The sequence below is a fragment of the Macaca fascicularis genome, chromosome 4 (assembly GCF_037993035.2).
Source record: "Macaca fascicularis isolate 582-1 chromosome 4, T2T-MFA8v1.1".
Taxonomy (NCBI): Eukaryota; Metazoa; Chordata; class Mammalia; order Primates; family Cercopithecidae; genus Macaca; species Macaca fascicularis.
This window is the reverse complement of record NC_088378.1, coordinates 144,463,403-144,478,871: the sequence shown is the minus strand read 5'-3', so window position 1 is coordinate 144,478,871 and position 15,469 is coordinate 144,463,403. Positions and strand designations below refer to the sequence as shown.

The 15,469-nt window shown below is 40.3% G+C and overlaps 1 non-coding gene across 1 annotated transcript; it reads left to right on the top strand.

The window, feature by feature from the left end:
• The first annotated feature begins 7,878 nt into the window (after window positions 1-7,878).
• Window positions 7,879-7,950, top strand: TRNAA-AGC (transfer RNA alanine (anticodon AGC)). Its single transcript has one exon. It is a non-coding gene; the product is annotated as a tRNA-Ala (tRNA).
• The last annotated feature ends 7,519 nt before the right edge of the window (window positions 7,951-15,469 follow it).

The following is a 15,469-nucleotide window of genomic DNA, read 5'->3' as shown; positions in this document are numbered from 1 at the left end:
CATCTGCCTAGCAACTGCCTGTCCGACCTTGGACTAGTGTCACCCTTGTTATTAATATTTGCAGCCAAAGATAATTATTTTGAAAACAATTGTGTAGCCCTCCTCAATTTTTATTTAAAAACTTTTGTCTTTCTTTACCTCCCTGAACACAAACATCGTTTACTATGGCATGCCTATTCCCACTGCAATGCTCTGTTCACAAATAAACATATTTTCTTTTAGAGAACCTCTCTCTGTTATTTAGGTTGACACATGGAAAGTCTCAGGGTGGAATATTCTGTTGGGTCTTCAGTCTCTTCCTCTCCACAATTTCTTTTTTGTTTCTTTTTTCTCTATTTCTTTATTTCCTTCTATTTGTTTATGTATTTATTTATCTATATTTACAGTATAGACCAATCTATCCAGTCTTTCTTGGCCTTTTTGTCCATATCCATGTGTTCAAATATTATCTATCTAGAATTTTCATCTTTGCTTTCTATAGCGTGCCCTTCCTTCTCCAGCAGCAATTAATAAACACAGTCCAAAAAAAACTTGAAAAATTAAGAAGCAGCTCAACATCAACTTGTTCAAAATAAAAATTATTGTCTCCCGTTTCCAATTTCTTGTTTCTCTCAATTTCATATCTTATGAAATGGCAGCTGGTAGGACCAGAGAATAGTAAGTTATCAGATAGTCTTGTGGGTTTTGATGTATTTCCTTTCTGATCTTCTCCAGTTCTAACTCCTTGAGGTCAGGCATTATTTCATTCACATCGTTGAATCAAGAGATTAACCCGATAATTGCCCCATTATACATTGCTGATACTTATCTTTGAATGAATGGAAGATAATGTGCATAGCTACTGTTTTTTATTCTTCTTGAAGGGAAACAATAGTTGCATAAGATTCCTTTCAAGTAATGCAGCAACAACGTAATTGCAACTAATTTATTTGGTCTAGATTTATAATTCTCCTTTAGGGACTGAGGAATTATGGCTTCAAATCTCAAAAATGCTGGGATAATTTCCTTACCATGGGAGCTTCTTTCCTCTGCCTCCAGCGCTTCTTCAAAGTTATCTGGCTTCTTCTAAATCTATTTTCCTTCAGTGATAAATAATTTTCCAATTTATGTTGTGGAGTTCTCCTTGTTCTTTCTTTTTTATTTTTTATTCCGTTTTCTGTTTATTTTTCTCCTCTTCTTCCTGTGTCTCCAAACTTTCCTGTATTTTCTTTTTTCCTTTTTTTTTTTTTTTTTTTTTTTTTTGGCTGGATAAGCCTGGGTTCTAATTTCCTGTATTTTCTGTTCCTGTTTTCAATCATTGCCAGTGCTGACAAAGGCTTATGTATTGCAACTTGCTCAGTCCCCCAAACGTATCTTTAAACCACACTTACCTTCCAAACAAAACCGAAGTCCACGGAACCCTCTTTTGGTGATGTTTATTCCACTCCTCTTTTGATATACAGTTACTTAAATTCAGGGATATAAACATAACTAGCATTAATATATCTTATGTTAGATGGTAGTTGTATGGGTTAATAGTGTCCTTCCCCCCAAATCATAAACTTCTTGGAACCTCAGAATGTGACCTTATTTGAAAATAGAGTCTGTGCAGATGTAATCAAATTAAGACAAGATTACTAAGGTGGACTCTAATCCAATATGACTGATGCCTTTGCAAGAAGAGAGAAATTTGTATACAGAGACACTGTGAGAATGCCATGTGACCAGAGAGGCAGAGATTGGAGTGATGCTGCTACAAGCCAGAGAATGCCAAATATTGATGGCCACTATTAGAAGCTAAGACAAGGCAAGGAAGGATTCTACCCAGAGTCTCAGAGAAAATATGACCCTGTTCATACCTTGATTTCAGACTGCTTGCCTCCAGAACTATGAAAGAATAAATTTCCATTGTTTTAAGCTACTGAATTTGTGATAATTTGTTATAGCAGCCCTAGGAAACTAATACAGTAGGTGAGCCAGAAAAGGAAAGAAAAAAGACTGGTTACGATAAACACACAAAGAAAGAATGCTCATAACTATTACAGTACTTGTATCTACAGCTGATTGGTATTCGTAATGATCTCTTTCACTCCATATTCTCTTTGCTTTCAGCAAGTACCTCAGCAGGTTAAGGCTCTTTGTCTGGTGGAGTCAACCAAACCTTCACTCCTAGAGAGTTTATGACGTTAGCAGTGCTCTGTACAAATGATTGTTCTAGCTTTTCATTGAGTTTAATCACAGTAGATGATATTACTGAAAGGCACTGCTAAAAACCCCCTTAAATTCCAGACATATTCCTTCATAACCCCATTTGTGTACTAACATCCCAATTTAAGTTGGTATTAGGATCAATCACCATGACCAATAGAGTAAGCCCCTTCCTTGCCTGCTGGTTTATTGGCACAAAAAGGCCAAATTGGTCAAGTGTCATTCTCAACTTCTAGTTTAATGGAACCGTTCCTTTGGTGGCCTCTGGTGAAAGTGTTTTTCCCTTGGGAGTTCTAAAAATAAAGCCCAACATTTCAAGAACTAAAAGTGAAACTTTACAAGCAGAAGATTCCAGGTTTTCTATGGTTGCATAATCCCATCACAATATATCTTGCTGATTATAGCAAAAATGATGGGGAGAGGGCACACACCCCCCCCCCCCAAACTTACCAAGCAAACAAAAACAATTAGATTATGGAGGCAATAAAAACTTGGAACAGTGACCCACAAGGAATTAAAGGTGAGTTTTTTATTCTTAGTATTTTTCTCACAGCTTTTTACTGAGAGTGAGCCCCAAACATGAATCACTTGTGTAGGCAACAGAAACTGTGACAGAAACTCATATTTCTAGTCAAATTATCAAGGAAAAGTTGAGGAAATTCTGGAGAGTTAAGGAGAATCCTGAAAGACTGAAGAAAGGATTTCCCTAAAATCTGTATATAAAGTCATACACATATTGGGCTCAGCTCTGAGCTGTGCATGCTATAGATAGAACCAGAACAGCATAGCAAATTCTTTCCAAACTAAAAGTATATTTATACGAAGAGCTTCATCTCAGACTAACCTAACCCCAAGTGGGACACACTCAAGGGAAGACCTGAAGCAGCATAACAAAAGCTTTGAAAATTGAACAGAGATTGGGACTATCAACCATGAAAAGAGACACAAAAAAAAATTTTTTTTTTTTTTTGAGATGGAGTCTCACTCTGTCACCCAGGCTAGAGAGCAGTGGCTCCATTTCAGCTCACTGTAAGCTCCGCCTCCCGGGTTCACGCCATTCTCCTGCCTCAGCCTCCGGAGTAGCTGGGACTACAGGTGCCTGCCACCACTCCCAGCTAATTTTTGTATTTTTAGTAGAGACGGGGTTTCACCGTGTTAGCCAGGATGGTCTCAATCTCCTGACCTCGTGATCCACCCGCCTTGGCCTCCCAAAGTGCTGGGATTACAGGCGTGAGCCACCTTGCCCAGCTGAGACATAAAACTTTCAGTCTGAACTAATCAGGAAGTTACCTGCTAAAAACAAATAAATAAATCAAGCACTCTCCACAAAATCATCACAGGACCTAGAGTCTACACGATATAGCATTCACAATGTCAAGGAAACAATAAAAATTTTCTCAACATAAAAAGATCCAGGGGGATATATTCAATAGTCAAGACAAATACAATCAATAGATGGCAAACCCAAGGTAACTCAGATCTTGAAATTATCAGATGAAGACTTTCCAGTGTCTATTTTAACTGTGCTCTATGCCAACCATACTTTAATGAACCAAAATCTAAAAATTTTTATTAGAAGAAATAGAAACTGGCCAGGCATGGTGGCTCACAACTGTAATCCCAGCACTTTGTGGGGACTCAGGGGGAGGATTGCTTGTGATCAAGAATTTGAGATCAGCCTAGGCAACACAGCTAGAGATATCTGCTATCAAAGATTAAAAAAAAAAAAAATTAGCTAGGTGTGGTGGTATGCACCTATAGTCCCAGCTACTCAGGAGACTGAAATAGGAGGACCGCTTGAGCTCAGGAGTTCAAGGTTGCAGTGAGCTATGACCGCACCACTGTACTTCAGCCTGGGCCATGGAGTAAGACTCTGTCTCAAAAAAACAAAAGGAAATAGAAAGTATTGAAAAAGAAATCAACTGGAAATTTTAGACCTGAAATATATCTGAAATTAAAAGTTAAATGGATAGACTCAGAGGAGATAGAGAGAAAAAAAATCAGTTAACTTAAAGATAGATCAATAGAAGCCATTCAATTTGATTGGAAGAAAGAGAAAAAAAAGACTGAAAACAATGAATTCAAGGTCCTGTAGAATAATATCAAATAGTCTAAAATAGATGTCGTTGGAGTCTCAGGAGATAAAATGATTGGTGTAGAGAAATATTTACATAAATAATGATAAAAATAAGATGTAAATTTACAGATTCAAGAAACTTCCAATTAAAATTAAAAAAAAAACGAATTAGACACATTATCATCCTGCTGCTGAAAATAAAAACTTTTTAAAAAATTTTGGAGCTGGGCATGGAGGCTCATGCCTGTAATCCCAGCACTTTGGGAGGCTGAGGCAAGAGGATCACTGGACTCAGGAGATGGAGACCAGCCTAAGTAACATAGTGAGACTCCATCTCTCAAAAAAAAAAAAAAAAAGGACGAAGGAAGGAAGGAAGGGAGGGAGGGAGGGAAAGAAAGGGGAGGGGAGGGGAGGAGAGAGGAGGGGAGGGGAGGGGAGGGGAAAGGAGAGGAGAGGAGAGGAGAGGAGAGGAGAGGAGAGGAGAGGAGAGGGGAGGGGAGGGGAGGGGAGGGGAGGGGAGGGGAGGGGAGGGGAGGGGAGGGGAGGGGAGGGGAGGTGAGGAGGCTATCTTAGCCAGCCACAGTAGTCTGTAGTCCCAGCTACAGGGAGCAGAGAAATGTGCTAAGGTGAGAGGATTGTTTGAACCCAGGGTATTGAGGCTGGAATGAGCTGTGAGTGCACTAGTGCACTCCAGCCTGAGTTACAAATTGAGACCCTAACTAAAATACAAACAAAAAATAATCTTGGCAACAACTACAGAAAATAACACAATTTTTAAATGGAGACCACAATCTAAATATGTGGATTTCTCTTTCAGAAACTATGATAGTCAGAAGACAGTGGAATAACATCTTTAAAATGATAAAGGAAATATTAATCCAGAATTCTGTATCTAGTGAGACAATCCTTCAGAAATGAGGATAAAATAAAGGTACTCTCAAAGAAGGGAAGCTACAAGAATGCATTACCATCAGATCTTCTGTGCAAGAAATATTGAGAAAATGCTTCAGGCTAAAAGGAAATGATACCAGAGGGAAACTTGGATCTTCAGGAGTGAAGGAAGATCCACTGAAATGATAAATATCTGTGATAATATAAAAGAATTTTTTTCTCCTAGGTTATTTTAAATATATATGCGTGTTATCTAGTGGAATTGTCCATGTGTCAGTGTAATACATTTGACACCTATAACAAAGTTGGTGAAGGGGTAAAGGATCCTATATCAGTGCTGGACTTTTATGAAGTCTAAGAAGATGGCATGCATATTGTAATCACTAAATCATACAGCAATCACTAAAGTAACAAGATATAGAGAAAAAGCCAATGATTAAGTTAAAATGGAATCCAAAAAACATCAAAGACATCCAAAAAAAAGGTAGAGAAAAGAATAATGGAACAACTAATGCTACAACAAAAACACCAGAGGGAACAAATGGAAATCAAATAAGAAAGTGGCAGACATAAATCCACACATTTGATAAGGGCCTAGTATCGATATACAAAGAACTAGAATATAACTCCTGATCGCAACAGTAAAAAACAAAAAATTTAATTAGAACATGATATAAAGAAATATTTTACCAAACAAAATATACAGATAGCAAACAAGCACATGGAAAGATGTTCAGCATCATTAACCATTAGGAAAATGCAAAATAAAACCATAATGAGATGTCATTACACACCTGTCAGAATGGTCCCTCATCATCACCCCATTAATTAATCCCTATGAGATTAGGCAGACAGTAGTGTGGTTCTACAATGCTATGGCAAACATATTTTCTCCATTCAAATTGTTTCTCTTCTGACTCCAGCTAAGACTCCAGCTAAGACAAGTGCAGGATGCAAGTAAAGAAAACCGAAAGAGTGCGGGCGTGACTTTCAAGATGTTCTTTATAACTGCCATTCCCCGCACCTGTAATCCCAGCACTTTGGGAGGCCGAGGCGGGAGGATTGTGAGGTCAGGAGTTCGAGACCAGCCTGACCAACATAGTGAAACCCCTCTCTACAAAGAAAGAAAAGGAAAGAAAGAAAGGAAGAAAGAAGGAAAGAAGGAAAGAAAGAAAGAAAGAAAGAAAGAAAGAAAGAAAGAAAGAAAGAAAGTAAGAAAGAAAGAAAGAAAGAAAGAAAGAAAGAAAGAAAGAGAAAGAAATAAATTAGCCGGGCGTGGTGGTGTGTGCCTGTAATCCCAGCTACTCGGGAGGCTGAGAGAGGAGAATGGCGTGACCCCCGGGAGGCGGAGATCGAGCCACTGCACTCCAGCCTGGGCGATAGAGCGAGACTCCGTCTCAAAATAAATAAATAAATAAAAATAAAAATAAAAACTGCCATTCCCAGCACCCATTGCACAAAAATTCAGCCACACGAACGCCCGGCGAAGCGCTCAACCTGTTTATCCGGAGAGGAAAAGAGCAACGAATTGCTCTCAATCCTCGACAGTCTAGAACAAAACAAACCAAATCTTCGTGCAGGATCTACTTTGTTTAGAAGAGTGGAACCTTCTGTCTTGCCGTAGGCCTGGTGAAAACGCGACAGATAGGGAAACTTCGATACGTCCAGTCTCCCTCCCTATTTAAATGCTGATGGTGTTTCAAGTCTCCTGCCTGAATCCGCTTCTTGTCTTCTCGTCGTCTTGTTCTTCTCCGTCCTTCGCTGCTTCATCTCTTCCCCTTTCCCCACTCTCGCCCATAATACCCTCACTCTCTATCTCCTTCCTTCTTATCGTCCTCTCCTTCAGTTCTCTTCTGTTCTCAGACATTCCACTTGTAACCGAACCGTGCTGATTTTCAGAGCCATCTGGGGGTGTTCTTAAATTACACACATTCCTGCCCCCAACCCCCATTGTCTCCAAAACACTTGTCTGGGTTGACTGTAGCACGCATGTTAAATAAAGACAGGAAACCCTTACCTTTTGTGCTCCAGGAACACAGGGTCTAAGGACCTGTCCAGGCGCAGGGAGGTCTTAAAAAGAGCAAATTCGTTCCTCTTGCTTTCTTTGTGTTCGCCTCATTGTGAAAGGATTTTGCCTGAAAGAGGTGAAAGTCGCCTGGAGCTGTTTTTTTTCTGGTCTTTGCTCTCTAGGGATCTCAGCCAGTGAGCAGCGTCTTGGACAGAATGCCGCTTCCACGCTTCCGTAGACGCTGGGCCCAGCGGTCTGGGGGAGCTGTGACTGACACATGCTTTGCTCTTCATTTCACCCCGATATGGTGAATAAATTCCCCTCCAGTCTTATCTCCTCGCCTGGACCTACGTTCCCTGAGTAGCTCTCCTAGTGCTGATCTTAGTAGTCCCTGGCACTACCGTTTATGTTTTTCTGGGAGCACTGTAGACAGAAAAGTAGGAAGTTAATTATTTAAGATAATATTTCTGCCTAGGATTCTCCTTGGTGCTGGACAAAAGCTGCCATTCGGGAAGTTCCCTAGTAACAGTCCTTGGAGGGTCCGCCATAATGAAAGACCCCAGTAGCACTAAAGGGATCTTTCCAGAATGCAACTTAAGGGTTTCAGAAACAGTAGAGTTGAATAGAGTAGAGCTTGACTTCGGTTTAAATCGTGGAACCCTAGCAGATAATAGTGACAGCCAGTTATAAAACATAGTAGAAACAACAGCTTTCCGGGGGTGTAGCTCAGTGGTAGAGCGCGTGCTTAGCATGCATGAGGCCCTGGTTTCAATCCCCAGCACCTCCATGTATTTGGCTGGTTTGTCTAACTGCCCAGAGCAGGGCCCCCTGGGCATAAGGCAACACCGATCTGCCTTGCCTTATGAGTGGCAAGCCAAATCAAAAATAGAACCAAGGCCCTTGGAATTAAAGTGAATAGCAATAGTCCACTATTCATCCTTTAGTACCCACAGTCAACCAAGATCTGAGATTATTACATGAAAAATTACAGAAAATATGTAAGATTTCAATTTCCCTGTTGTGAGCAGCATGATAAAATCTCACCTCATCTGCTCTATCCTGCCTGGGAAGTCCAGCATATCCACACTGTGTAGTAAGCCACCCTCTGGTTAGTCACTCAGTAGCCAGACATCTGAGTTATCCGAGCTATTGTCCTCACATTGTTTGTGTTCAAATAACCCTTATTTTACCTGATAAAGGCCCCAAAGTGCAAGAGTAGGGATGCTGGGCAATTTGGGCATGCCAAAGAGAAGCCCTAAAGGGCTACCTTTAAGTGAAAAGGGGAAAGTTCTCTACTTAATAAGGAAACAGAAACAAATTCATATCAGAGTTTGCTAAGAGCTATGTAAGAGCTATGTTAAGAATAAATCTTCTGTCCATGAAATTGTAAAGAAGAGAAAAGAAATTTTTGTTACTTCTGCAAAACTTACTGCTACAGTGTGTGATAAGTGCTTAGTTAACGTTAAAAAGAGAGTAAATGTGTGGGTGAAAGACGTGAACAGAACACCGTTATACTTGACGGCAACGATTTACACCAGAAAACACTGAGCCCATATGAAGACTTCAGCAAGGGAGCCTCTGAAATGATTGACACCAACCCGTATATTGCAAGTAGGGGATGGTTACACAGATTCGGGAATAGATTTTGACTGAAATATATAAAAAATATTGGAGAGGCTACGTCTGTCAATGAAGAAATCACATTTTACGAATCCAGTGATTACACTCTAAAGAGTTCAGAAGAAGATATTGCTAGATGTGTTATTCTACATTTATGCTATTGAATTCCAAATAATAAGTTTAACTTGACTGAAAAAGTTAACCTGGCCAGGCGCGGTGTCTCATGCCTGTAATCCTAGCACTTTGGGAGGCCAAGGCAGGCGGATCACCTGAGGTCAGGAGTTCAAGACCAGCCTGGCCAACATGGTGAAATCCTGTCTTCACTAAAAATACAAAAAAATTAGCCAGGCATGGTGCTGCACACCTGTAGTCCCAGCTACCTGGGAGGCTGAGACAGAAGAATCACTTGAACCCGGGAGGCAGAGGCTGCAGTGAACTGAGATTGCACTACTGCACTCCAGCCTGGGTGACAGAGACTCTGTCTCAAAAAAAGAAGAAAAAAAAAGTTAACCTGTACACATTTTCCTACATACTCTGGATGTGACTTACATTTGTGGTCATTATTAACACAGTCATAGTATAACACAGTCAAAGTAATAACCTTCTAAAGAGAAGTTGGATGCCAGCATTTACAGGTGGCAAGAAAGCTGATGCAGCTTCTTCATGAATAAGGATGCGGTCAGCATCCAACAAAAGGCATTTGGGAACTGTAGAGGCAGGAAGATCCATATTGTTTCAACACAAAGGAGTTCCAAAGAGCCGTGGTATAGTGAGTAATAACAATGTTGCTACCTTTTACTCACGGTAGGAAAAATATAGAATTAGCCAGAAACAGTGTGTTTGGGGCCGGGCGCGGTGGCTCACGCCTGTAATCCCAGCACTTTGGGAGGCCGAGACGGGCGGATCACAAGGTCAGGAGGTCGAGACCATCCTGGCTAACACGGTGAAACCCCGTCTCTACTAAAAGTACAAAAAAAAACTAGCCGGCCGAGGTGGCGGGCGCCTGTAGTCCCAGCTACTCGGGAGGCTGAGGTTGGAGAATGGCGTAAACCCAGGAGGCGGAGCTTGTAGTGAGCCGAGTTCGCGCCACTGCACCCCAGCCTGGGTGACAGAGCAAAGACTCCGTCTCAAAAAAAAAAAAAAAAAAAAAAAAGAAACAGTGTGTTTGACAATATATAACATGAAGAGATAGTTTCTGGACTGAAAAGGATGAATTGGTTCCAGAACACTACGAAAAATGTTTTCGAGTATTGATTAGGCTGTAAACAACTATGTAAGTACCCATTATTCTAAATCTTTATTAATACACAACAAGATCCTCACAGGATCCCCTAAATTTTGTAAAACATTTTTTAATCAAATTATTTACATGTTAGCCAGGTGTGGTGGCTTTTGCCTGTAGTCCCAGCTACTCAGGAGTCCAAGGTGGGAGAATCACTTGAACCCAGGAGGCAGAGGTTGCAGTGAGCCAGGATCAAGCCACTGCACTCCAGCCTGAGCAACAGAGTGATACGCTGTCCAAAAAAAAAAAAAAACAATATATATATATACACACACACACGTATAGTATATATATGTGTGTGTGTGTGTGTGTGTGTGTGTGTGTGTGTGTGTGTGTGTGTGTATGTATAAAATTCACATGAACAGGACCCCACAAAAAACAAATGTATTTGTCTGGGTTACTCAACATCTTAGGGGTGGCTCTGCCCCATTTTTATTCTGTGAGTCTTGGCACCATCCAAACAACTATCATCACAGAAGAAGGAGGATAGAAAGTAATAATAGAACTGATTTACATAGGTTCTTTTGACATCAAGATGTACTACCACGATAATGAGGCCATTCAGTTTGTCTTCTATTTTTCCCTATTATTGGAGAAAAGGAAAAACAGAAGAGGCTCATGAAAATTTTCCTTTACTTCTCATTATTTCTTTTTTTTTTTTTTTGAAACAAAGCATCACCCAGGCTGGAGTGCAGTGGCGCGCTCTCGGCTCACTGCAATCTCCACCTCCTGGGTACAAGTGATTCTCCTGCCTCAGCCTCCCAAGTAGCTGCGACCACAGGTGTGTGCCACCACACAATCTAATTTTGTATTTTTAGTACAGACGGGGTTTCACCATGTTGGCCAGGCTGGTCTTGAAGTTCTGATCTCATAATCCACCCGCCTCGGCCTCCCAAAGTGCTGGGATTACAGGCATGAGCCACCATGCCCGGTTTACTTCTCATTATTTTTAGTGGAAATTTTAGACTTTTAAATTTACAACTAACTTTAGATTTACAGAAAAGTTACAAAACAAATACAGAGTTTTAATATTTCCCACCTAGATTCTTCCAATCGTTTTGTATTTTTGGTATACATAATGGTTGTCTTTTATCGGGCATTAATTATCGATTAGAATATGAAAGGATTAAGCAAAAATCATGTTCCTCAAGGAGAGGTGCCAGGTTTCTCAAGGAGCAGCGCCAGGACAAAGAAGGCCATAGTCAGGAATGCAGGGCACTTCCTCTACACAGGCTTTCTTTTTTGTTTTTGTTTTTTTTTCCCCCCAGTGATATTTTCATAGCTATTCATGCTTCACTTCCTTGTAAGAATGAGAGAAGCTGAAAAACACATAAGCTGCCAGCACCATAGAAACCCCATCAAGTGGAACACATGTTCTGTTCACGTATTTCACCCATAAATTTACTGCCTTTTCCATGCACTTAACGCACACTGTGGCAGTAGCTTTTGCAAAACTAGCAAGAGTTTATTTTCCCTTCTTTACAATTTTACGGACAAAGTATTTATTCTTACCATAGCTCTTAGCAACCTTGGATACAAATTATTTTTCTCTTTTCTTATTAAGTAGAGAACTTTCCACTTCTTTACAATTTCAAGGATAGATTTATTCTTACCATAGCTCTTAGCTACCTCAGATATGAATTTTTTCTCTTTCCTTATTAAGTAGATAACTTTCCCCTTTTCACTTAAAAGCAGCACTTTATGCCTTCTCTTTGGCATACCCAAACTGTCTGCTGTCTTCCTCTAATCTTAATATCTGTGTGAACACAGTGTGATGATCAAAACCAGGAAAGCATCAATGAATATATGAGAAGGCAGAAGAGCAGAGCGTTTTCTCATTGATCATCCTACTGGTCTCCTCCCTTCACCTCAATCTTCACAGTACCTGCCATCAAAAGTTTGGTCTAACAATGCAAACAGATGGCTATAAATACCAACAATTTCTAGGTGAGTGGGTGGATGGACATTGGACAATAGAATAATGGCTTTCAATGAAGTACAATACTGCCACAAATAATAGGTGAAAAAATAAACAAGTCTGCATTAAATGAATTAGATAGCCTACCATGCCAAAATATTTCACACTATTTACTTCTCTGTATTTCTTCACTCATCTCATTTTTTCTTCTTTTTGAATAGATAAATGAAATATATTCTGCAAACATCCATTATCATCAGAAGACACCCCATGTGGAAGAAGCAAATTATTATTATTATTATTATTATTTATTCATTTATTTTTTGAGACGGAGTCTCTCTCTGTGGCCCAGGCTGGAGTACAGTGGCCGGATCTCTGCTCACTGCAAGCTCCGCCTCCCGGGTTCACGCCATTCTCCTGCCTCAGCCTCCCGGGTAGCTGGGACTACAGGCGCCCGCCACCTCGCCCAGCTAGTTTTTTGTATTTTTTAGTAGAGGCGAGTTTCACCATATTCTCCAGGATGGTCTCGATCTCCTGACCTTGTGATCCACCCGTCTCGGCCTCCCAAAGTGCTGGGATTACAGGCTTGAGCCACCGCCCGGCCAGCAAATTATTTTTGTGTTAAAATGGATATTATCAACTGCAAAGAAAAAGGTGACTATTTCACAAGTGAGCTAGAACCTTTACAGTGTAGTACAAGAGCAATGACTACCTTTGCTTTTTGCCCCCTCTTCTTCAGTATGATCACCATGCTTTTCATTACCCAGCTACTCAGTATTTCTAGTCCACTGATTGACATTTTTAAAAGTTTTCAAAGGTATTAATATAAATACACATTTTTTTATATTGAATTAGCCAGAGGAAAGCAATTTCTATCTGCCAACTTTACTTTTTTCTTTTCACCTGGCTGCCTCTCTTCACATTCTAGCTCCAAGAAGGAAATTCCATTTCTTTACTCAATGGCTGCATTCTTAGATCCTGTTTTAAATATCTTTGGTTAATGAGTTCACAAGCAAGGAGTATGAGAAACTGGTGCAAAACCTCCACTAACTTATATGAGTTCAGAAGTTTGTTTCTTTGTCTCTGATTTTTAAGAGCTTTAATAAAATAAAATCAACCTGAGACACATTCATACTACAAATCCTGAAAACAGGGTTTGTGGAGGACAAAGTCTGCCCTTTCCTCACCAACCTCTTGCCATATCTTCAGCAAACATTAGGGCACGGTGGCTCACACTTGCGATCCCAGAACTTTGGGAGGCCAGGGCGGGTGGATCACTTGAGGTCAGGAGTTGGAGATCAGCCTGGCCAACATGGTGAAACCACGTCCCTACTAAAAAATGCAAAAATTGGCTGGGCATGGTAGTGGGTGCCTGTAATCCCAGCCACTCAGAAGGCTGAGGCAGGAGAACAGCTTGAACCCAGGAGGCGGAAGTTGCAGTGAGCCAAGACCACGCCATTGCACTCCAGCCTGGGTAACAGAGCAAGACTCTGCTTCAAAACAAACAAACAAACAAACAAAAACTTATTGAATGGATCAGATGATGAGATTTCCAATTTCTTAGTGGACATCTAGAATTATTGATGAGAGGATTGGATGAGAACTGAGAACTGTTCAACATTGAAGACAACATGTCTTCCTATGAGTGATACTGACATTGTCAAAGACAAAATGAATCCAAAAGTCACTCTTTTTCAAACTGTCTTTTGAATTCAGGATTTTTGTCTCTAAAGAAAATATCTGGAGCAGGTGCTTCGGAGGAAATCTGTCTGGCTTTGAAACTTGTCCTGCTACATGTTGGCTGTGAGCTATGTGGCCAATTATTTCACCTCTGAAAAAGTTGGTTTATCAAAGGAATTATGTACTCATTTAATGTAACCCGTTGTTATTACATTATCCACGTGTAATCTCCAGCTACCTCAAACATTCAGGGTCATATTGACCACAGTCAGAACTCGACCTTGGATTCTATAAGTAGGATTCCAATTTGCCCTTGAGAAACCCAGTTAATTTCAGTGACTTCAAAACTCAAACTTCTCTACACCTGGTGGTAAGTGTACCTCAACTATCACTCACCTGGAAAAGACAGTATGATTCAGTTTAAGAGCACTAAATCCTGGATTTGGCAAAACTTTAAAACCAATAAAAGTCTATAAAACAAAACAAAAAAGTGGAAATGCCCATTTCTAATTTCTCTAGTTTAGGGAGGAAAGCAATATACAGCCCCTATAATGAAGAACACAAGATTTTCAGGTAATGTCAATTAAATGAAAGCTCATCTATACTAAAAACATGAGACACGTTTTTGTTCCCTCAGCTTTTGTCTGCCATACTCTGGAAGCCTTAGAAGTGGATGATCAGTGCTTGATGTGTGCTGCAGAAGGAGCTGCCCCCAAGGCTTCCCGCTAATTCAAATAACAAAGCCAGCGAAGAAAGACAGAAAGGGGAGAGAGAGAGCGTGCTACATTTAACGGAGTTTCACTCTTGTTGCCCAGGCTGGAGTGCAATGGCGCGATCTTGGCTCACCGCAACCTCCCTCTACTGGGTTCAAGCGATTCTCCCGCGTCAGCCTCCCAAGTACCTGGGATTACAGACATAGGCCACCACACCCGGCTAATTTTGTATTTTTAGTAGAGGCAGACGGATCACCTGAGGTCAGGTGTTTGAGACCATCCTGGCCAACATGGTGAAACCCCGTCTCTACTAAAAATACAAAAATTAACCAGGAGTGATGGTGGGCACCTGTAATCCCAGCTACTCGGGAGGCTGAGGCAGGGAGAATTTCTTGAATCCTGGAGGGGGAGGTTGCAGTGAGCCGAGGTCACACCACTGCACTCCAGCCTGGGTGACAGAGCGAGGCTCTGTCTCAAAAATAAATAAACAGAATAATTGTTTTAAAAACATATATGTGTATATATGTTATATATACATATATTAAATATATATATATGTGTTAGGAAGTACCCACATATTTTTTAATTGAAGAGATTTTGAAAATGAAAATGTCTTTAACCCTGAATAATTTGTTAGAAAATTAAACTTTCAATTTGATGGTCCAGTGTTTGAGTTCCTTTTCAGACCCTGATAGTGTTTTTTGTTTCCCCCACTCAGTTCTAATAGAATCCTAGTAAAACCCAGCTTTCTCCTGGATAAACTTGTCTGTGTTTCATTCTCCTTGCATATGTTATTTTGGTTCAACAGAAGTAAGAAAAGCCAGTGTAACTCCATGACTTGAGGCTGTGTATTCTGTTCTACTGCAGGGGAGATCATCTATTTGCAGTTCTTTTGTATCTAGAATGTAGTTATAAGGTCAAACTACCGTGTAAAACATTTACCTGGGTTGGTTCTCTTTTTAAATTCTGATATTATTAATTTGAAATTTTTTTTTCTGTTTGTTTTCAAATTTAAAGTACTTTTTTCTGTATAGTTGTTAGTTTTATTTTTAAATGTGACTGTGTAAACCATTAACATGATTCCAGTAAACAA